General features: G+C 35.9%; 1 long non-coding RNA gene across 1 annotated transcript in view; it reads right to left on the reverse strand.

The window, feature by feature from the left end:
* Positions 1–306: 306 nt before the first annotated feature.
* Positions 307–25,233, reverse strand: part of LOC116157444 (uncharacterized) — a 60,569-nt gene continuing 35,642 nt past the window's right edge. The window contains exon 3 of the long non-coding RNA XR_004141505.2: positions 307–509. This is a non-coding gene — a long non-coding RNA (uncharacterized LOC116157444). The remainder of the gene's footprint in view (positions 510–25,233) is intronic.

Consider the following 25,233-nt stretch of genomic DNA (forward strand, 5'->3'; position numbering starts at 1 on the left):
CCATTTCTTTCAATTCTACAGAAATTATTTTAATCTCAAATAATAAAAAACCTGTATGCTTATTAATCTGACTCAGGCTTAATGAGAGTTAAAGTTTGGGGTTTTCCTGCTGTCAGCAAAGTCCTCCAATTGTCTCAGTTTTGTAAGATTACTGCCAATATATACAAATTTTCCAGGAATGTTACACTAAATATTAATAGGCATCGAGATTGCTATGCTTGAATTTTTATTCAATGTATTGTTCAGTAACTTTATTTTAACCTGCAGTATTATGAAGCTTGGTATTCTAGGTGTAGTGTTGTTAATATATTGCATATTTTCTCTCCTTTCTCCTTTCAATGTACAGATTTTTTTCTATTTCATACCTTTTAGGTCAGGCATACATGTTAACTTTCATGTGGTTTAATCCCCTGGGTACTGAATGCATTGCTATTTGGGTACTTACATGCATCCGACCATCTCGTGGAGTCCAGGTGGAGAAGAGAAATATCTTCATCTGAGGCAAGATGCTAGAAGACAGGAGAATGTTTTAGGTTAGTCAGAGGTTGCAGTAAAGTTAGGTGAGGAGAATTCTGCTCAAATATTTCTACGTTCTCTGGAACACAAGGCAATATTATGACTTACGGTGAAGAGCTGGGAAAGCAAGCTTAAAAGGGATCATAACACAGATGCCATGGGGAAGGTGAAGGGGGCTGACTAGGGACAAGATAAGTGATCATGAGCAATCCTCAAGCCCCTTGACCATGTAGCCTGCGCAGGTCTGCAATATGGGCAGGATATCCTTTCGGGATGAATGCTGATAAAGCGGCCTCTGGGCTGCCACAGATTCAATATGCCCAGATATGAGTTTTAGGGGCTAAAAAGGTGCCATTTTCTCATTTACACTACTCTATGAAATATATATAGTAAGACTCTTTTTCTACAAGACTGTAACATCTTTGTTAGTTTTGAATTTTAAAATAATGACAAATAAACCATGACATACCAGTGCAATTGAACACTACACATATTAAAGGGAGTAAGATGAGAAGGACCATACATGCTTACATAGGAGGATTTCATAGAGAAATTAAATAAATAAAATTGCAACATTATATGTGTAGTAAGTTTTTTGTGTGTGTGAATAAGTTGTGGTTAAAACATACCCATGGACTGTTACTAGTTTGTAGACATTAGATAGTAGTCTACAGGCTGCAATTGTGGAATTTAGACATGGCTTTATACAGCATATTCCTTTGTTTCTGAGGCTGAATGGCTAACTTTTCTTGAAGTATATATGATAAAGTGGGACACTGCCCACCTTAATGTTATCATCTATCAGCAGGACTCTAGATGGTGTCATCTGATGAAGTATAAGGGTGTGGCTTGGAGATTTAAGTCTGGTTAGAGCAGGTCAGAGCTTTACTGGAAAAATCTTTACTATCCCAGAAAATGGAGGAGCTCTCAAATTCTCACTAGTAGTGAAACATTGTGAGAGAAGGAGAGAGAGAGAGAGAGACATTATTGAGTATTCTGGGCATAAAAGCTGTGTAGTGGGTTTGGTCTTTGAAGCTTTTATTTCCAGATATGATGGGCAACTCATGTCAACACTCTCACTGAACTCAACTCAATAACAGATTTAAAAAATCTGCTTAAAGGTACTGAAAAACAAACAAACAAGCAAAAAATCTAATGATGAATGATCAAACCAGAATCCTGAGGGGGACAGAAGCACAGGGAAGAAAACCTGGCATTGCGGATGCTTTATCCTGCGGGGTAATGCACTGATTATTGAGAAGGCAGACAGGTCAAGAGGCTTACTAGCCCTCTTGAAAATACCCATATAAATACAGGATGCCCAGGGAAATTTGAATTTCAGATAAATGATGAGCAATTTTTCAGTATAAGCATGTCCTGTGCAATATTTGGTTTAAGGTGAATGAAGGGGAAAAGCTAATATCCACAGGAGGCCAGCCCATCTGGGTGTTCAACAATGAACTACTGATAGGCTTTATTGCCATGTGAGGTTTTAATTTGTGGTGGACTAACACTTCCATACCAATAATTTTTTATGACCACTGCTGCTTTTGTCCTTCTTTCCTAGTATGAAAGGAAAGATGCAGTTGAAAAATTTGAAAAAAAGGATGGCTGAATTTGGCAGAAAAGAGAGGAGGAACTGAGATAAAATGGAATGTTTAGTGAGTTGCTTTTTTCCTGCGTTACATTCCCCCAAACACACACGCGCGCACGCACACACACACACACTGGGAGAAGAAAGAGAAGAAAATCAGATTTTCCTTTGAGAAGATTTAAAGATCTAAGCATAGGGGAATCCGTATAGTTCTTCAAGTGGGAAGCTAGTGGAAGTACTCACAGACCAACCACAAGGTAGAATGAACAGAAGAAATGGCTGTATGGCATGTGGAGATGGGAGGAGGAGATAGCAGAGCACTTCCTCTGGGTTCTGAAAGGAGTAGAGAGAGCCAAACTGCCGGAGCCGGCTGTAAAAGAAGTGGAGAGGCAGGTCCAGGACATCTGCCAAGTATTTGAAGAAGTGCAAATTGAGGAGAAATCCCAACCTACAGCAGTGGTAAGAAGTAGACAGCCCATGTACAGTCAGCATACGTGGTGGAAATCTCTAGGAAGCGCTCCTCCAGACAACACCAGCTGGGCTAAAAGCTGAGGAAGTTCTAGGATGTGGGAACAGATGGGAAGGGTGTATCTGTAGAGTTGTAACAATGACCTAACAATGGCCCAAGTTGCTTAACAATGATTCCAAGTCAAACAATGATCTCTCTTTTCCTGCTGGGATGGTTAACTTTGTGTGTGAATTTGACTTTGCTAAAGATTGCCCAGACAGCTGGTAAAACATTATTTCTGAGTGAGTCTGTGAAGGCATTTCTGGAGGAGATTAATATTTGAATTGGTAAAACAGATAGTCCTTCCCCATATGGATAGGCATCATCCAATCTGCTGAGGCCCTGAATAGAACAAAAAGATGGAGGAAAGGTGGCTTTAGTTTCTCTGCTTGAGCTGAAACATCTATTTTCTCCTTCCTGGTTTTTGGACTTCTGGATTCAGATCAAGAGCAACATCAGTATACCCCTACCCACCACCCCTTGCCCAGTTCTTAGGCTTTTAGACTTTGACTGAATCATACCACTAGTTTCCTAATTCTCCAGCTTGCAGACAGCAGATCTATGACTCTTTGGCCTCATAACTGCTTGAGCCAATTCCTATAATAAATATTCTCTTATCTCTTTTTGTAGCTTATTGGTTCTATTTCTCTGGAGAGGTCTGACTAATCCACTTACTAACCCTACTGGGAAGTAGGCTAGCAAACCCATAAGAATACAGACAAGTCAGACAGAAAGTAGATACAGAGAAAAACCTAGGAATTTATGGTAAGCTAAGATATGATTGTATCATAAACCTAAATCTGTCAAGAAATCATTGTGTTGGGTTGAGAGACACTGAAATTGATTGGAGTAAAATGTTCACATTATATAGCTGGGATTTCAGAGACAGGTATAAATTGATTATAGAAATGAAGAAAATTTGCTTAGAATCTTGACCATAAATCTTATACTTGTGATATCAGGCTATACACAGAAAGAACCTGAAGAAAGATCCAATCAAATTACTCATGGTGATTTGGGACTGGAGTGGTGTGGAGTGGAATGGAGATATGGGATTATAGCAATACTCCCTTAGTACATTGTGTATTTCTCAAATGTTTCAATTTTGAACCAAAGGAATAGTTTCATTGGAGCAAGAAATAGATCCTTCCAAACACAAGAAAGATTAACATTAACATGGGGAAATGGACTGAGCATATATAATCATGACCTTCCTCTTACTGGCGCACTGAACTACTAGGCAAAGCATAGCATAGAACTGGGAAACCTGGGGGAGATCCCAGTTGCTACATATAAGACCTCAGATTCATTGATGAGAAGATGTACCTTCAGGGCACCACTGTTGTAAATGCTGAGCAAAGACCCAATCATTACAATGTGGCTCTGCCTCTTTGGAAAAGTCCATGATGAGGCTCTGATTCGTGTCTAGGGTGGAACATCTGAGTTAACACAGGTAAAAGAATGACCTGTCATCTTGCTTCATGAATCCCTGGAAGAAATAATTTTCCTGCTCACTTTAGCTGTCTGAGAGAAATATCCAGGTAGAGTAGAACTACCACTTCCTCATTTAGCTGGGAGAGGATGGTTCTCTACACTGGTGAAGCCTCCTGGCTAAGCCTCAGTGAAGAGGACTTAATTTAGTCCTGTCACTTCCCATCTGCTGGTGGAGAAAATCTTATCATATTTTTCACTACTGGATCGTCCATTACTGCTGAAGAGCTGAGGTGACAACTCACACTGAGGAGGCTCTCTCTTTCTGACAGGAACAGGCAAAGAAAGCTCAAGAAGGAGGCAAAGCTGAAAAAAAGGAAACAGGTGGCTCTGTTGGAGAGGTTGCACCATTAAAGGTGAAAAACAGAATCCATGCTGCTGAAAACAGAGTTTGTGACCAGAAGGTTAAATGGAGGAACAAGATTTCAACACAAAGGAGAAACACTAAAAAATGTAATTTATGACTGAAAATATGGGAGATGCAGGAGAGTCCCAGGGGAAGTAATATGCAAATAATCAGCACTCCAGGAGCAAAAGGAGCAGATGGAGGTGGAATCAATAATCAAAGCAATGATCTTCAGCTCCCTGATCTGAAGAAAGATCAAAAGGGCTTATCACATGTCAGGTAGAAGTGATGGAAAAGGCATACTTCTGGATATATCTTTGTAAAATTTCTGGCCTCTGTGGAAAGAGAAAAAATATATACATTTTTCAGACAAATAAAAAAGTTCAAATTAATGAAAAAGGAATGGTTGACTTTGACTTCTTATGTATGACAGTAGAAGCTAGTGGAACAATGGTTATAAGCTTTTGAGAGAGAAAGCACTGTTGTATAAAAATCCATGTATGACTGAAGAATTGTGCTGTATACCAGAGATTGACACAACATTGTAAACTGACTATACCTCAATTAAAAAAAATCCTACTCTTGGAAATGTTATTCATACGATGAAAGAAGAGGACATTTTGGGATATGTAGGAACTCAAAGTATTCTACTCATATTCTCATTCAAAATTACTCAAGGATGTACTCCAGCATAAATGACAGTAAATTTGAATACAAATCTAAAGCAAATGGAAAATAAAAAAATACAATAAATAGTAGTGAGCAATGAATCTAGCAAAATATGTAGGTGTTGTCAAGTGGATGAGGATAAAGTGATTGCAAAACGTAATCACTGTTGAATAAGTATACTAAGAAGAGAAGAGGCATGCTCTAAGGAAAAAGTGAAAAATAACATGGAATTGCATTTCTAAAGTACATACTCAGAAAAATCTAGGATTTGGAAATGTATGAATGAGTGAGAGAGTAAAATATTTTTATGGTCCTGCCACTGTGGGAATGGTAAAAGTACTATTACTTTTAATAAAAGAGCAGAGAAATATGGGTTTTAATATGACTGCTTAAAATACAGGCTGATAAACTATTCAAGCAATAGAGAAACATATTATTATTGCCAAGTTATTGGTAGGGGGCAATTGAAATGCAAAACAAAATAAAATGAGCACAAAAACAACTTGTTCAAGCCAGTGGAAGTAGAAAAACATAAGTAAAGAGTATAATGAAGAAATTAACATAAAATTAGATGGGAATGAGAACAAACACATGACTTTTCACAATAAATGCAAATAGACTGAGTTCTCCAATTAAAAGACAAAGTCCAGCTATATACTTTTTATAAGAAATGTAACTGAATTAAAAAAAAAGTGTTTCATAAATACAAAGAAGAGCAAAGATAAAGTAAGTGCAAAGAAAAAGGGGTGGTTATAATATCAGAAAGTGGGGAATTTCAGGCAAAAATAAATCAGTAAATGTATCAGAAAATATTATGTAATAATATATATTTTTTAAAGCAGCAAAACTACCTGGTAAATGTATCAGAAAGGGTCCAGTCAGGAGATAATAATCACACTATAATTTAAATGGGGAAGTTAAATGTAAGAAAATTTTAACTAATAACAAGGGATTAGCTACTAAGAAATAAAGTGAGCACTAAAGAATGCAAGAAGGGCAGATAGAGGGAACCCCCTAGGGCTGAGACTGGTTACCTAAAAAATGAACACATTTGGGAGCACTCCCTTCCCTCTCTGCATCCCTCACCTCAGGCTGAGATTTAGATGTCATTGGAGAAGGTATGACTCCAGCCCTTGGTGAAGTTCACCAAGGTACTGCAGATTGCAGCTGGCAAGCAGGAACTGCCAGCTAGAATAGTAACGAAAGTTTCCAGGAGGCTGCCCAGGTGGTGCTGTTGAAATTCACTTGAAAGCTATTTAGGGTGCCGGTAAAATTGACATGGAAGCTAGCTGGGGTGCCTGGGGAACTCTCCAGAAAGCTACCCATAAGAGAACTGCTAAAATTTGCTGAGGAACAGTTCCACTGGGAGTCCTGCATGCCAGCCAACTGCCAGAGGATAAAGAAGAAAAGGGCAGCTCACTGGAACCAGAAACAGAAGTCCCTTTCTCCCACAACGTCCCTCCACCGCCCCCTACTGACAAAGGCTAATATTGGCCAAGTGCCAAAGAAGAAACGTTTATAGGACCCAGCTCCAGTATCACAAGTAGGGCAGTGAAAGGCAGATTTACAACTGACAATAATTTGATAACTGGCAGAGTATTTAAGGAGAACTCGATTAAAAAGAATTGAAACAGTCGTATTTTAATATCCCTCTTTCAGAGTGATAGATTACATTAAAACATGATGCAATTAAAAAGATTTCATACAGAAAATGTGAATATTACAACATAATTATTATGTACTTGACAACAAAAATAAACCTTAAATTCCAAAATGTGGCCATTTAGAGGTCCTATTATTTGGGTACAAAACAAAACAAAACAAAAAAACAAAAACAATACTTCAAAAATGAGGTAACTGAAATTAAGTCTTAAAACAATTTCAATTGAAATCAAGAAAGCTTTTAAGTTTTCGGATCAATTTGAAAAACAAAAGTTAAATTATATCTAGAAGTTGATAGTAATAAGAACACTAATTATCAAAATCTATGAGATATAGCATAAATTAAAAAATGTATAATCTAGAAGCTTTTATTTTTAGCAAAAGAGAACATACATGTTTAAGTGTTCAACTTAAGAAAAAAACCAATAAAATAATAAAATATAATAAATAAAATATATAATGTTAAATCTAAAATAAAGGATTAAAAACAAAATAATAAAAACTAGAGTGAAACACTAAATAAAAGCAAATGCAAATAGAGAAATAAGTGATTTTTAGCAATCTATAAAATAAAAAATTTATACAGGAAGGGATTAAGTATTTGAGCAGACCAATTTTTGCATTGTATGTATGTAAAAGATTATTAACAATCTAACACTAAAATATATAAGGTTTGGCTGGTTTTACAGTTAAGTTCTAATTAACCTTCAAGAAACTGGGATTTTCTATATAACCAGATTTTTTCAGAGAATGGAATAAAAACAGCTTTAAAAACTCATTTTATAGAGTGAACACAATACCTCATACAAAAACTTGAAAGGATGGTACAATATTTTGTCTAGGTCACCTATGAATACAGACATAAATATCCCAACTATAAATAGAATTGCAGCAGTGTTTTAAAATAATAATAATATTTTGTGGCCAAATGATTTATTCCAGAGATGCAAGATTGTTTCAAAATTAAGATCTAGCTATATGATTTGTAATATTAAATTATAGGGAAAAACCTCTCAGTGTCAATAGATTCTGTGAAATACTTTGATTAAAATAATTCACTTAAAGTAAAAAGAGGGGAATAAAAATGGTAAAAATTTATTTTCTAAAAAAACATAATGAATGATAAAATAGTACAGTCATTGATCTTAAAATCAAATATAAGGGAGGGATGCTTCCTACAGATCACTATTTAAAATTTTATTTTGTACTTTTAGTTCATATAACATAACAAGAGAGTAAGTGGTATCAACATTTGAAAACAAGAAATAAAATTACCATGTTTTTCATATGATTTGTTTGTATACTTAGAAAATTCCATGAGCCAGAAAACAAGACTCAAAAATAATTAGTTGTATATAGTAAGTTACCTGGATATACGATAAAGATACAATTTAATGACTTTTTTTCATAGTAACAAAAACCTGTTAGAATGGAAATTTTAAAGATATGCTAATCTCAATAGCAGCATTAATCATAAACTCCCTAGGAATAAATTAACAAACAAGAATGTTGGAAAAAAACTATTTAAAGGAAAACATTCATTGAAGGACAAATAAAGAGTGATGGTGTTCCTGAGGGGAAGATTTACTAACAAGCATATAAATCCTTCCCTAATTAGTATATACAATTAACATGTTTCCAATAATAGTCCCAATGGTATTTTCTATGCTCAATTCTACAGTTCCTTTGTATATCATTAGCTTCCTGGCAGAAAGCAGATGGCACATTTAAATGGAGAAGTTGAGGAAAACTTAATGAAGAGACGATTTACAAAGGTTTTGGTAGGGTGAATTGGAAACCACAGGAGACGACGAAGTCCCCTGGACTCATTTTACCCTCCTCAGTTCTAAACAAATGGGAAAAGGGAGGGAGTAAAGAACAGAGAGTACCAACTCTAGCCATAGGAGAGACCACCCAATGAGAACTATGGCCCACTGGATGGAAGCTACTGAGGACTGGTAGTCCTGTTGTGAAGGAGCAGAGTGAACAAATGCTGTATCTGTCCTTCAGTCTCTTGTTGGTGCTTCTCATTGGCCAAGCTCAAATGGAAACAAGAGACAAGAGATTCAGAGTAAAGCAGTCCACTTATGCCAGCCTCCCAAAATACAGAAGAAAGTTAAACAGGAGATACAAATACAGACATCCCACACTATATAAAAAGAATCATGTATAATGCCGCTAAGAAAATGTTGAAAACTACATGTAATAGAAGAGGACTTATCCTATACCAGGTCTTAAAATTCAATAAATGTACTGATTGAGGAAAGGAATAAGTAAGCAAAGCAACAGACTGGAACAGAGAGCCCAAGATAAGCTTGAGCATACATGGAAATTAAGCATATATTAGAGATTCTATTCCATTATGTAGAGGAAAGAATGGCTTATTTGGTAAAAGTTTTTAACAATTTAACCATTGATTTGGAAGAAAATAAAGCCTATATTCAACTCATACAATGCAAAAATAAATTACAGATGACTAAAAAAGCTAACTAGGAAAATAAAATATAATGTATCTGAAGAAACTATAGTAGACTATTTTTTATAACTTTTGTTTTGATTGCATTTCCTAAATAAGACAGGATGCATCAAAAGAAAAGTGTAATGGATTTGTTCAGATAGAAATAAAGTTTGGATCACAAGAAATAAACACTACAAAGACATATGACAGCAAGAACATATCTGCAACAAAATAAATACATAGCGGATCAATTCCTATAAAATAAATAAAGCTATTCACTAAAAATAAGAAAAACACATACCATCAAACAGAGATATGGGCAAATTATAGGTACAGGCAATTTGAGAAGGGGAAATATAAATAATAAGCATAAGAAGACATGTTAAACCCAACTAATAGAAAAATTAAACACTTGAAAGTATCATCATCAGAACGGAAAACTTTGAAAATATTAATAACATCTAGTGATGATGAAGATGTGCAAAAAAACAAGTACTTTTCCTACTGTTGGTAGGAGTGAAACTACTACACTTTTTCAGAAATTACTTCTCAAGTATCTATTAATTTTAAAATGTGAATATAGTTTGTCCCATAATTCCACTTAGAAGCATATCCTATAGGAATAAAATCATTAAGCTATGAAGAGTATCTCTTCTTTCCTTCCTTCCTTCCTCCTTTCCTCCCTTCCTTCCTTCCTTCCTTCCCATTAACAATTTTTAAAAAAGAAACATGCATTTAACATGGTTAGTTAAATGTCCTTCAGCAATGGAAGGGTGTATGACAGAAACTTAGTGCTCTCAAAGATCCATATTCTCTTCTACATTTCCCAAACTCCCTCTCCTTAGCTTGGGAACATCTGATTACCTCTGGCCAATGACTGTGAGCAAACGGCAGGACTGTGGAGGCAGTCGGGAGGGGTGTGATTCCTGCCGCCCTTCTCTTCCTCTGCCACGTGACCCTTGGAGACCAGTGTCCCAGATGGCATAGTCACAATACGGAAAAGGGCTGCCTGACGGAGCCACGTTGGATTTACACCATCAAGAAATAAGCATTATTGTGTTGTGCACCTGAAATTTTGAAGTTTATTTGCTATAATAAATATTTGTAGTTTTTTCTCTGCAATCTTCAACTGATTGAATGAGTCCCACCCACAATATCAAGAATAATTGCCTTTACGTAAACTCAACTGATTACACATGTTAACATATCTATAAAATACTTTCACAGTGACATCTTGATTAGCACTTGATTAAACAACTGTGAACTATAGCCTAGCTAAGCTGACATAGAAAATGAACCATCATAGAGATCTATGTGTACTGACTTAGAAAAACATGTTAAGTGGAAAGAGAAAACTGCCAACAAATTGTACAAAATATGGGGCAGGTACTTTGGGTTTGCTTGTTTAAGTTCTATTCTAACTTTCTCCTAGCATGCCTCTGTGCACTCTGAGACTGGAAAGGTGGAAACTGTACTTCCCAAGCTCACGAGAAGCTTGGGTTCCAGACGAGGCAAGGTTCTCCTGGGCTGACATAATGAGATAAGGAAGAGCAAGGTGAGACATGGGTGCAGGTATGTGAGAATGTTAACTCCTCTCTAATGTATGATGTTGGGGACATCTGACTCTTCTGGGGTGGCTCTGGCATAGGTTCAACTATCAGATCCCAGTGTTCTGGTTACCCAGTTGTGTAGTCTCAGCGCCAGATTTTTGGCTAGAATAGTCTGTGGTGCAGATGAACCTTTCTCCTGGCTCCTTTTATTTTGAGCTGCATATAATACAAATCTGTCTCTGTGGCTTTCCCAAGAATTCTGTACAGTACTTAATGCTCTCTAATAAATCTCTTTCTGCTTAAACAAGCTATATTTGATACTGTTTTCAGTTACTAAGAATCTTAGCCAATAATGTATGATCTATTACTGTAAAAAGAAATAGCCCTTTCTGTTTTATTTTCAGTATGAAGATATGTAAAATTTCAGATATGCCCAAGTAAACATTAAACAAATGGGAAACATAGAGGTTAAACTATTATACACATAGCATGAAGTAGAAGAGGGAGGGAAAATAATTTTTATATCAATCAGAGTCCAAATCAGTCTGGAAAAATTCAAACCACTCAAGACTAGAAATGCCACTACCTTCAGGATTCATTGCTATTTACAATAAACATTTCCTTTTGGTTTGTTACATTGAGTTGGGATTTCTAATAATTGTAAAAGTAAATTTTATAAATTTATACTGATAAATTGTTGAGTGAACAAAATTCTGGAACAAAATTTCATTCAAAATTCTGGAAGGTTATGTCAAATGCAACTCATCTAAATCCAGCTTATATGAATACAATTACTTACATTTATTTAAGTTACTATTAACATCCTATAGGAATTCAAAGTTCATCTTTCATTAAATGTCACAACTTTAATTAAAACAACTTATCTATGCTAAAATAAAAAATTCTTATCAGATTTCATTGCTCTAGTTTTAATTTGTTATATTTGGTTCTCTATATCAGATTTGTTATCAGTTATTTGGTTAATGCGATCTGACATCTACTTATATATGCTAATAAATTTTTAAAGCCCTGAAAAACTATCATAGTCCCATGAAGTTAAAGAAATGGTTACTGAATGGGGCCCTCTCCTCATTGTTTCCCAAAGGCAAGCCTGTAGTGGGCAGTTAATACTTTATTTGCTCAGCACCCTACCTGCTATCTTACTGAGAAGGTCCCCAGGAGTGGAACTGGCAGCTGCTGAGGTCTTGCACAATCTAGGTCCTCCCCACCTCTTGGATTTTTTTTCCTGGTAAATGAGTATGCTTATGACTTCCGCTGAGCCTGGGGATTTTTGAAGTTGGAACTAGAGAAAGTAGGGGTCAATTCTCCCTCTGCTGATGAAGCTGTAAGGGTCTTACCAAGTTCATCATCAGTATGGATAATGAGGCTGATGTGCAGAGAAGATAACAAGGGGTGATGAGTGAGAATCCTGGAGACATCTTTGGTTACTCGAGCCTGATTGCTTAACATGCAATTGAAATATGAGTTTCAGTCACTTACGAGGGAAGATACAGGTAATGGAATCTCCTATAAAAACTTTATTTTTCTTGAGATGAGTTTGGTAGAAAACAGAATGGTTTACCTTGCAGGGTTTAGTAATAGTTGCCTAGTAGCACTAAATTATGAGTGCTGCTGGTTTAAACTGTTGAGTGCTTTTGGAGACATGTTATCCACAGGTTCGTGAAAGAAGGGTCTGCACTCGACGGCCCAGTTTCAATGGCCCCTAGATGGAAGTTCTCCTCCCACTGCCCTTCGGGACTTTCAGACATTCTAGATTGCTACTCTCCTCCTTCACTGCTGCCCTACCAATTCTCCCACACCCTCCTCCTAACCCCTATCCTGTTGGTTTGGGGAAGCAGAAGCCCTCCTGAAGCATTAAGGAGCTGCATGACCATGAACTAGCAGCCTCATTCCATTCAGGACCAAGTTTCCTAATGGACAAAATGGAAGCGGTTGACAAGGTCACTTCTAATATTCCCTTTTATCCCCTTCAGTGTCAAGTCTTTCAGTGTGAGTAGAACAGCTGGAAATAAAGCTTCAAAAATAGACTGGGATTCTGTTTAAATACTTTGCCAGATATGATGAACACTATTCTATGGGAACAACAACAACAACAAAACTATTAAAGGGTTTTTGTTGTAGAATAATAAAATTAAGGTAGAGGTAAACTGAAAGAGTGAGAAATTAGGAGTGGCAGGAAAAGGTAGGAGGCTATTACAAGAAATCAGTAAAGAACTGATGATAATCTTAACCAAGGAACTATCTGAGAAGATGAGGAACAAATCATATACTTTGGAAATATTTAGCATGTTTTGACTGGAGGGTAAGAATTATAACTTTTGGGATTCTGCATTGTAAACCATTAATTGAAAGGGATTACAAGAGGAGAAGAATGGAGACAATATTTCCATTCTTGGAAATGTTGCTTAAGGTACCTACAGAGCACTCAGGCAGATAGGCTAACGGCAATAGGGAATCAATTTGGAATTTCTGAGAGACAGTTGAGGATTCTAGATAGAAACTTTTAAATTTTGCTTTCTATGACAACTTCTGGTCTTCACTTCTTTCCTTCCTTGATAGATTCCATTGTTCATACTTATCATAACTCGTAAATGACCCCAAATTTCAACTCTTCTCACTCCTCTCTCTCACTTAGTTGCCTTGCAAAACAAAACCCCTACCTTAATAAAACCTAAACTCTTTTCATTTCTCACATCTTTACCTGAGACCTCGCTCTCCCATAACCTTTCTTTGCCGCTCCAGTTGGAACTGATTTGCTTTCCAGGACATCTGATGTCTTGGAATCCTGTTGGATCTCCTGTTTGTTGGATTATATTTACTCTTCTTTCTTGATTTAAAGTAGCATGGAAAGTAAACTTCTAAATCTTTGCTTGTGTGAAAATGACTATCTCACCACCATGATATTTTGACTTGGTTTAGAATTATAGGCTGAAAATCAGTTTTACTCAGACTTCTGAAGGCATTGAAGGCGTTTTAGGATCTAGGATTACAGCTGAAAACTCTGACATCACTCTGATACCTGTTTCACTGTTTATGACATGGAAGTTCTGTGAAGGGCTACTGAAGTTCACCTGAAGATCTTAGGACTTTCTCTTTACTCCTTGTCTTCTGAAATTTTACATTGATATGTGGATCTTTTAAAATTTATTCTGTTGGGCATTCTGTGGTCCTTTCAAACTGAAGAGCCATTTCCAACAGTTTTGGGAAATTATCCTGTATTATTTTTTTGACAGTATCTTTTTGTTCCATTTTCACATCTATCTTTTCCTGAAACTCCTGTAATATGGAAGAAAAACTTCTTAAAATAATTTTCTAATTATTTTATTTTTCTATTTCCTTTTTAATATGTCTGAAAGATTATTTCGACTTTATCCTCAATTCATTTAATTAATTTTTCCATATGATTAATTTTATACTTTTGGACTATTTTTCATTTCAAAACTCATGTTTAAAAAATTTAAATAGCACCTTGTTCTTTTTTATGGATGTAATAATTTTCTTACCTTTCCACTTACGTTAATTAGATTTTAAAAAGTGATTATTTTCTCTTTATATTTTCTGTGATTTCCAACTTCTTATTCCTGTTTGTTTATTTTATCTCTGATGTTCATACTGAGTCTGATTTTCAATTTTGTTTGGCTTATGTGATATTTATAAAACCACAGATTTCACATTTTTAAAAAAATCAGTGATTTTTGGCTTCTTTAGAAAAATTGCAAGATTTGATCATACTGGGGCCATATTTTTTTCCCCTGGTCAGTAGAGATTATACATTTTAGATGGGACATGTATTCTAATGGTGTCCTGCTGATTTATTTATCTTTCAGGCCCTATAGGCATTTAGGTAGACCACATTCTCCATGGTCCTCTGTCACTCATATGTCTCTAGTCCACTCAGAAATCCTCTGACTTATACTTCTAGACACAGGGCTTATCTCTGAAGATAATAATATTTGCTCTGTTTTTCTTTCATTAAATCCTCTCCTGTCACCAAATCCTTTTGGAATGTAGTTGTTCTTTTAACAAGACAATGAGCAAAAGTTTTATGACCACTGAAATCCACCAAAGACAGGTTATTATTTGATGTGTTCCAAAGACACTCATTAGCAGGGATAATTTAGAATGTTCTATCTTGTAAATCTACTCTTGTACAAAATAAAGAAAATTTAAAGCTTCAAGTTTCTCATGTATCATTTTGTGAAGTTTGAGTCAATTAACACTTTCTAAAGATAGAGCTCTCTTTTTATATGTGGATATTGTGACTTAATTAAATGTTGACAACTTGGTGTTTATTTATAAAATGGTAAATAAATTTTTTCTTTGTTTTTTAAATAAAAGAATTGATTAATTCAGTAAATGTCCATCATAGTTAAATAAAACAGTATGCCATATCTTATGGGAAGACCACTGGACTGATCAAGTCTGAGGAGCTAGATTTCAGTTCATTGACTCATCCTTCAACTATAGACATTGATTGAGCACCTACTGTGCACCAAGCACTCTTCAAGGTGCTGTAAGCACTCAGTCAACCAAACAGTTAAAGTTTCTGTTTTCAGGGAGCTTATAAAACAGTGTGGAGGAAATAGATGGTAAGCTATACAAACAAATTTGTTAACTTATAAATTAACCTCATGGTTTTGGGAAAACCATTTTATATTTCTGAGACTGTTTCCCCATGTATAAAAGTTAAATGCCAAGCTCTAATTTTCTCTTACATTTACAAGTTAATGTTCTGCTTTAGATTTTAATTTTTTTCAATCATCTAAGAGTCCTGACTGAGTCTGGATGTTGCATAAGGATAACATATAGTGGAAAAATAACCTCTTGGTGTGGTTTTTCTGAGAAGGCATCTTGAGGAAGAGAAGAGTTTCGTGTCGATTTTCAAATTGTCTGACTGTATGATGGAAATTGCTTTGTATTTTTCTCTAGGAATACTTTATGTTTTAAAAAATATAATAAAGAAACATTCCATGTTCATTTTAACTTAACTGTGTATCTTTCATTCAACCATTCAATACATATATTTTACCATCAATTATATGTTGGGCATTAGGATTAGGGCTTAAGAAGAGAGAAATATTTTGTCCTCATGAAATCTACATTTTTAGATAGAAAGGTTTTTTTCATAAACACAGACAATTAAAAAATATTTCAGGGAGTGATAAATGCTATGAAGAAAAGCAAAGTAGGGTAGGAAGAAAGCAAGCAACGGAGGAGGAAAGGGTTCTATTTGACATGAGTAACAGGAAGACCTCTCTGGGGAGGTAATAGTAAGGTTGGCAGATCAAATACAGGATGATCAGTTACATTTGGATTTCAGATAAATGACAAAATGCTTTTTAGTATAAATATGTCCAATACAATATTTGGGATGTAATTAAAGTATAAAATTCATTGTTTATCTGAAACACAAATTTAACGGGAAATCTTGCATTTTTATTTTCTAATCTGGCAACCTTACATTTAAGCCAAGGCCTGAAAATAGTGAGGAAACTGTCTGCACATTAGATTCAGAGGGATGGCTTTCAAGATAAAAGAAACAGCAAAGTGCCAAGTCTTGTGGTAGGAATTAGCAAGGCTGTACAAGAAACAGCAGGAAAACCAACGTGGTTGGGTTGGATTGAGGGAGGAAGTGAACAGCTGTCTGTGTTGGAGACAGAGGCAGAAGTCATATCATAGAGGTCCTTTAGGCAATTGTAAATAATTTGGATTTCACTTGATAGAAAGCCATCAAAAAGTTCTGGGTGAGGAATGATGAGGCCTAATTTAAGTTTAAAGAGACCACTTGGCTGCTATATGAACAAATTATGCAAAGGCAAGAGATGAAGCAGGAACACTTGTTGGGAAGCTAATGAAACAGACGATGGCCGAGATGGTGTTTTGGAATTGGGCATTAGCAGTGGGGATGGTGCACCAAGGTCTGAGTTGGGTTATGTTTCAAAAGAAGAACCACAGGCCTTGCTGGTAAATTGTGGGGTATGTGAAAAAGATGAACCAGGGATGCTTTGTCTTTGGCCTGAGCAACAGGATAACTGATCATAAGCAAGTTTTATGACAAGTAAAAGGAAGTAAATTAAATTTGCTTAAGCAGTTGTTTATTGAAACAAACACAAACACACACTCACCCCGCCTTGCACATTCCTTGCCATGGTTATCAAACCACCTCACTGTTCTAATACATGATTTATCATCATCATTATCCACATTGTATACTGAGTAATATTACTCGCCTATTAAATCTATTACTCAGTTAAGTGTGATATAGTTACTATTATTATAATGGTTCTCATATTACAGACAAGGAAAATGGAGCTCAAAGAGATTAAATAACTGTCCCCAAGAGATACAGCTAGCAAATGGTGAAGCATAGCTCTAAAGACAACCTGCCAGACTTCAAAACTTTCCCTCAACAGCTGAGTTTTGCAAAAACAAAGAAGGAAAAAGACAAATATGTTTTCAATCATTCTGAATATAAAAAATATTCATCCAACTTTTATACTTTATTCAACTATTTCAAAAGAACTTGAAATTTTTATTATGAAAAGCGAGGAACAAATATGAAAAAAACTTTACTAAATGACAAAACAGAAGACTTGGCAAATTAAGGATCAGATGTTTGTTCTTAGATGGGAAGACTAAAATTATAAAGAAGTCAGTGTTTTAAATTAATTTATAGTTCAGTTCCCATCAAAGTCGTATATAATAATACACACAACACTCACACTTATGTGTATATACATATATATTTATGTACAACCTATGTGCTTATTGGTGTTATTTCAATAAATCATCAAATCTAACTTTATCAAGAATAAGGAGAGAAAGCAGAAATATAGAACACAGGAAATAAAGTTAAAGTATGATGAGAAACAGTAGAAATTAGAAGACTCCTAAGAGATTAACTTTTTCCCCCCAGATCTATTCATACATATATGAAAATGCTGTTGACATAAAAAGATTACCAAGCTATGTGTTTATTGATGAGAGCAAAGGAGGGAACAGGAAAAATTATAATTTTTGGTTTGTAAAAAGGCAGAAAACAAGAGAGTAAATTCATATTCACTATTATTTGAATACTCTGAAAGGATACTTTCATTTGAAACTCTCAGAAGATACACAGGACACTCTGAATCACTGTACCTGGGTGAGAGGCAGGGGTGATGGGAAGACTTTCCACTACATAACTTTCACTTTGAACAATGTGAATGTATCACCAAGTCAAAATTTCAAGAAATAATATTAACATGCTATATTTTGGAAACTGAAGGGCAATTACTTCTGTTTGTGGTGAAAAAGGCACGCTTTGAGCACTGACCATACAAAATTTGACTAGTTTTACTCTAAAGCTGCCTTGGTTAGGAAGCATATGGTTTTGATCAAATAAATCTCTGGATGATTTTTATAAGTCTTTCATCACCTATTGATTCTGAAGAAAAAGTCCTTTTGACATCATAGCCTGTGTTTGGTCCAATTCCGTATTACTAGCTTGATTTCCTTTCTCATCGTCTCTGAAGCAATTTGCCTCCACGCCTGAGCAGGGTTTCAGTTCAGAGATAAAATAGAACAATTATTAACTAAATCTGATGTATTATTTACTCTGTTATGCTTCTTAGTCTCTGAATCTAAGGTTCTGTGTTCAATTTATTTATAAAAAGGAATATAAATCTCTCTAGACTTAATGCTTTGAACATTGCATTTAAGACGTTTCTACATGTTTAATCATTTTTTTCTATTCCATAACGAGCTGCAAAATAGGTCTGAATAAGTTTTAACAAACTTGATTACATTGTTCTCCAGAGCTATTATATTTTGCATAATTCAATCTGTAATTCTGGTAACTGACTAGTATTTGTAATTTATTCAGGACAATTTCCCTTTCATACATTTTTATTGACAATATATTTTTTATCCACATACCCTCTCATTTTACTTTGTCAATATTATGCTTGGCTGAATTTGGGGATTATACAGTTTATCTTATTTATTTTTACTTTTATCTTCCATCCAACGAAAGTTGGTAGTTGGAAAGATGATTATTATTTTTAATGTTTCTTTCTTTGAATAACAGAGAAATCATTCTCACTATGTTCCAAACCCTTCTTTTCTATAGGGATTCTTTATTTCTCAGCTCCATTTCCAACATGCTAGCTCCTAATGCTTCTAAATTTCATCTGGGGGTAACACAATCACTAGTTCTTGAAAGCTGATAGTATTTGTAAGACATGAGAAAAACTCTTAAGCAGCTGATTACATTGACAGAACAATTTCTATTAAAGAAGTGAGTTCTACAGTTCATTTCAAATACTGATGGCACTGTAAGTCTTCTCTGCTCAATATTAGAAATAATCTAAAAATTGTTTTTAGATGTTGTAACGTAAAATGTCTTTTGGAGACCTCTCTTTGCTATGGAAGATATAGGATCCCAGTGGTTTTTATCTCGCATAGATACCATGATGATTATGATGATATAAGGATTTGATAAGTATGATTTTCAGAGAAATTTGTCTCTTTTGAAAGAAAACATAGTGAGGTCATTTAATGAAATCCTCAGGGTGTTTGGATTTGGATTATATGGTTGCCATAATAGAGACAGACATAAAGCATGGTGTCAGTAGCAGAGGCATCTCCCCTACACTGGAAGGGAATGATGTCAGAGGAGGCTTTGCAGAGAAGGTGACTTGAATGGATCATAAAAGGATGTGGAGGAGTTTGCCTAGTGGAGAAGGTATGAAGGGCAATGAAGTACATACAGAGGTAAGTGCTGTGTATAAAAACAGGGAGGCATGAAACACTCTGGTACTTTTGGGCAAACAGATGAAATATTATGAGATATTGGGGAGAACAATTGAAGATGGAGGAATTCAGCCACATCAGGGGCAAATCAAAGAGGTCCTAGTCACCCATTCTAAAGATTCTGAAAATTATTTTTGTAGCCATTTTTGATAATTAAAAATAATAGTAAATCTGCATTAATTTTAACCTTAGATTGGGACTTACACTGTCTTAGAGAAACAACTAACTCTGTATTAGAGCTCACAAGCCAGGCGCTAGAAAAAGTATAGACACATCAATTGAAAGTAATCTCCATTTGAGTGTCCACTTTTTCACCTTCCATTCACTCCTCCAAGTGTGACTTAGCTGTTTCCACCACAGCATCACAGTCATTTAGGTCACTGTTACGGACTGAATGCCTGTGTCCCCCCAGATTTATACACTCAAATCCTAACCCTCAACGTCGTGGTGTTAGGAGATAGGAACTCTGGGAGGTAATTAGGTCACAAGGTGGCAACCCTCATGAATGGGGTTAGTGCCTTTACAAGAAAAGACACGAGAGAGTTTTTCTCTCTCTCATCTTCTCCATATAAAGAAGCATGAAGATGGTCATCTGCAAACCAGGAAGAGGGCCAGCACCAGACTCCAACCATGCTGGCACCCTGATCTTAGACTTCCCAGCCTCCAGAACTGTTGGAAGTAAATGTTTGTTGTGTCAGTCTTTGCTAATTTGTTATAACCACCTAAACTGACTAACAGAGTCACTAATGAACTATATTTCTAAATTCAACACATATATTTCAGCTTTGTTCTTGTTTGATCATTTGGGAACATTTAGCATTGTATGCCACTATCTGCTTCTTTAAATTCTCTCTTCTTACGTCTTCCCAAATGCCCTACACCTCTGATTTTCCTTGTGTCTATGGTCCCTCATTTCAGTCTACTTTAGAAGCTCTACTCTTTTCAAACTTTTAATTTTGACCTTCTTGGGGTCCTTTTCTCTTTTCACCATGCCCTCTCAATAGGGTCAAGTCTATTTACTTCCATGATTTTAATTACAGTTAATATTTGTATGCAAGTGATCTCTAAATCTTTATCTCCATCTAAATTTCCCTCTTGAGATTCAGATTATATTTTTTCTCAGTGTTTCTACTAGGACATTCAGTAATTCAGGCTCAATGTGATCAAACGTGAAATCATTATCTTCCTCCCCATAACTCTTCCTGATTTTGGAAATGTTATGTTCCTCCACTCAGCTGTTCAAGCCTAAAAATTACATGCCGTCCAAGATTCCTTTTCTTATGTTCCACAGCTGGGCCTATTGATTGTACCTCTTTAATGTTTATTTAATCTCTTTGTCTCTTTCCTTTCTCACTGCCATTAGCCAAGTCCAGGCCACCAAAAAGTCTAGCCTGGCTATTGCTGTAGCTTCTCTACTTCCACCACAGTGCCCACAGCGATTTTTTAAAATGTTACCTAATCACATCTCTCTCATGGATAAAACCCTTCAGTGGTTCCATATTTTCTCTGTGATTATGCCCATGCTTCACCCTAAAAGTACTTATCAAACACATTGTAATTGCTCATTTCACTGGGTATTTATTCTACTGGACCATAAATTATTGTTTATATAATAGAAACAAAATAAGATGGTATCCTGTATACACAGCTAATGAGGGATATATTCCAGTCTACTAGTCAATGTGTGCTATAGTCTCTCAACTGTAACGGTTTCTGTAGAAAGAGGACTAGAAACTAGTTTTTACCCTCTCTAATTTTATTGTCTGGCTGGGAGCAAGACAACTTGTAAGGTATGAATTAAACAAAAGCCATTCAGCAATAAATTATGTAGCACTGCCTGTAAGTGAAGAGATGAGGAGAGAGAAATCCAAGCTAAAATATTTGAAGAAATTTCACCAGAGATGAGGTTGGAGGAAGGGCTTAGAAAATAAGTAGAATTTGATAACATGAAAGAAGAATAGAGTTTATTTCACAGAAGGAGAATATTGCATAAAAATTTAAAAACCAGAAATAAAACAAGTTTTTCTTTTTTAAGGATAAATAAGCCTATCAGTAAACTTGTATAAACTTTAAACTTGACTGGAATTTCAACTGCCTTAGAGAAACAAGGTAACATTTATCAGTAAATTTTTCCCCCTGGTAACAATTATTTATCTTGGTTCCTAGTGATGGTTAGGGGTGGCTGAAGAAGCCACTGTCTTGGTTTTTATCTCTGTGTAGGCTGCCTTAGTTCCAATGGCCAAAACCATGCCTTCCTCATACTTGGCCAGCTCTACTGCAAAGGCATATCCTCAGAGGTGGGGTGCTGGTTGCTGTTTAAAAGGCATAGGCAAATAGATGGGTTGAGTGTTTGTCTTTCTTATGAGTCTTTAGAGGGACCACTCTGGTCCTGACCCGCTAATCAATTAAGGTCCTATAATTTAACTCTTTCATTGTCAACAACTGCAAGTCAAGAACAGATCTACTTACTTTTCCTTGAGAAAATGTCATGTGCTAGTCTGATTGTACAGACTGAACTGTGTCTTTTCCCACCTCAAATCATGTGTTGAGGTCCTAACCCCAGTACACCACAAAGTTGACTGTATTTGGATACAGGGTCTTTAAATAGGTAATTAAATTAAAATGATGCTGTTAGAAGAAACCCTAATCTAATATGACTGGTATCTTTATTGGAAGAGGAAATTTGGATACAGATGGTATAAAGGGAAGACCACATGAAGACACAGGGGGAAGACAGCCATCATCAAGCCAGGGAGAGAGGCCTTAGGAAAAATCAACCCTGTTGACACCTTGATCTCAGGCTTCTAGCCTCCAGCATTGTAAGAAATACATTTCTGTTGTTTAAGGCTCCAGGTCTATGGTATTTTGTTATGGCAGTCCTAGAAAACTGACAACAGTGATGAACAGTAGATGTTTGGCTTTCTAAGCAAATTTCCAACCAATAGCTAGGATAGTGCTCTTGCTACACATCTTTAGGATAATAATCTTTAAGTAACTTTAAAGTGAATAATATTATTTTTTGTTAGGGTCAATAAAATAAAAATGTGATATTCAATACTAATTTACAGTTGCACATGAACTTTCAGATGCTGCTTTACTGAAGGACTATTAATATAGTCAAATGCACCCTATTGTAAGTAATGTGATGTGGTCTTGTGTGCATGTTATGTTATTGCATATTCTGGTACAATCTAGAACTCATTTTTAAGAAAGAGATCAGAAAAATGCTGCTTCAAATAGATATAAGCCACATATGATAAACTTCTTTTATGTTACCCACGGATGTTAAATGGATCATACAGTAATGTGAAAGTGCCAATCCTATTTTTAAGGTTGAAAAAGTCATTTCCATTTAAAACTCCTATTTTCTCTTCCTCATATATATTTTTTAAACTCCCATTTGCTGAATCCTCATGCTTCATCTCCATTTCAGCCACATATAGTGAAGTTACACAAAAATTCTTTGGGCCGATTCTGAGACATCCAAATGTGAAAGGGCATTTGTCAGTTCGAGGAAGTTTTTGAAACCAATTAATTTGAAGATTTTGATCATTCAGAATGGGTTTGGCCTTTATGTAATGCTTTTATTTGAAATGATTTGGATTATCAGGAGCAAATGTGTAGCCTGTTGAAAGAGTTGCCCTGACCGCGGGGATGGGCACTGGCTCGTGCACGGTGCTGTCCCAGTGGCGTCCCCAGTATTTCTCCTGATGTGCACCAGCAGCTGTGAAACACCATCCACGGTGGGGCTGGCAGCTCAGGTGCCCTTCCTGGGCTGGCTGTTACTCCAGGCAGCTCAGTTCTTCCCCCTGAGGCTCACTCAGAGCTTCTAAACTTTCATCTAATTTTCTCACTCACAGTTTCCATTGTACCACACAAGACAGTTTGGTTGAGTTATTTTGTGGAAATGAGGGCATGCAGACTCAAACACACACACACACACACACACACACACACACACACACACACACATACACACAGCCACAGCATTTAGAATCATTAGGATGCGACAGGCTTACGGTATAAGCATTGTCTTGTGAAACAGGGAACAAGTATCTAGAGGCTGATTAGACAAAAAGGGGGTGAGATGGGAGAAGCACTTCCCAAATAGGTCCCAACTGACAGTCGCCCAAGAGGGACTTGGCACTGAGCTTGATGCAATTTGCATATTTACACTCATACTTCTTAATGCAGGATCTTTCTTCGCTTGCTTTCTCACTTACTTTCACTCTTTCTGTCTCCAAAAATGTAGCATGCACTTATAATAGTAAATATTGTGAAAATACAGAGTATAAGGTAGAAAATATACTCATTTCTACAAATCTATTTTGATCTATCTCTCTGAATCCACCTATTTATAACATAATTTGTCTCAAACTAAATATATCTAGTTTTACATTATCATGTTTGAAGTGTATTATGAGCATTTAACGTTTTATTAAATAATTTTTTAAGAATTAGCTATGTAATGATCATTTTATTTTTTGTTATTTTTTATCACTTTTTACATTGAAATAAATAAGTTGTTTCAGTTTAATTTTGTTTTGCTTTGCTATATAATTAACTCTGAATAATAAACCTATTGAAACAAGTGCCTGAAAAATTCAGAGCTGAACAATGACTGGCAGGTGTCTGGATGTGACTGCACAGGAACTTTGGTGGAACAACTCTGAGACGTGACGTCCCCTCCAGAGTTTCCCTGAGGGATTAGCTGAAGTTTTACCTGCAATTGCTCCCTTGCTTTGCTTCCTCTCTTTTCCTGCTCCTGCTTCTTCTACTTACTGATCACTTTCCCTTAAGAGCATTTCCTTAATAATTCACTTGCAATAAATCCTTGTCCTGTGGTCTACTGATGAAGAACTTGACCTAAGACATCTTTTCATAAATCTGATTATTCTCATAAGATAATATCTTAGACATTTTCAATTATAGAGTATATGTCTTTTTAAAGTGTTTGACAGAGACTGCTAAATTTCCATCTAGAAAAGCATAGAATTAAGTTTCAGCCATCAATTCATGCATGCTCCTTCCAGTGCATCCTCTGATCATTTGAATAAATCTTTGCCTTTTTGGAAGCAAAGGATATTTCATTGACATAATTATTTGGGGCTCTTTGATGAGCAGTTTCTGAAAAGAATTTTGTCATACTCTTTTATACTTTCATATGGTTACACTATCAAACTTCTGACAGTTGCTCAGATAAGTAGTCACTGAGCCAGCTCCCTTTCTCTCAATAGTTTTACCTTCTCTGGAGATGGAGGTGGACCCCTAGTGGCCGTATTTGCTCTGTGTCTACAACAGATGATGAAGCTTGGAGCTGGTATTCAATTGACCTGGGCCCATCAAATTCTCTTTTCTGTGAATACAAAATGGGGGTTTAAAGCCAGAAATTCTAAACAGTCAAAGGGACTTAAAAAATCCTTTTAGGAGTGTAACTATATTTATAGCAGAGCCCAAAAAAGGTGATCCAGTTGCTTAAATAGAAGAAACCGAATATTGGGCTTAAAAATTGGCTCATGCTCATGTATGGAAATATGATAATTAAAGAAGTTGGTGTTGCAGAACAGAGAAGTAAAGGAAGGACCACTCGGTAAATGATGCTGGGAAAATGTCCATAAGGAAAAA

This window comes from Camelus dromedarius, chromosome 15 (genome assembly GCF_036321535.1).
Source record: "Camelus dromedarius isolate mCamDro1 chromosome 15, mCamDro1.pat, whole genome shotgun sequence".
Taxonomy (NCBI): Eukaryota; Metazoa; Chordata; class Mammalia; order Artiodactyla; family Camelidae; genus Camelus; species Camelus dromedarius.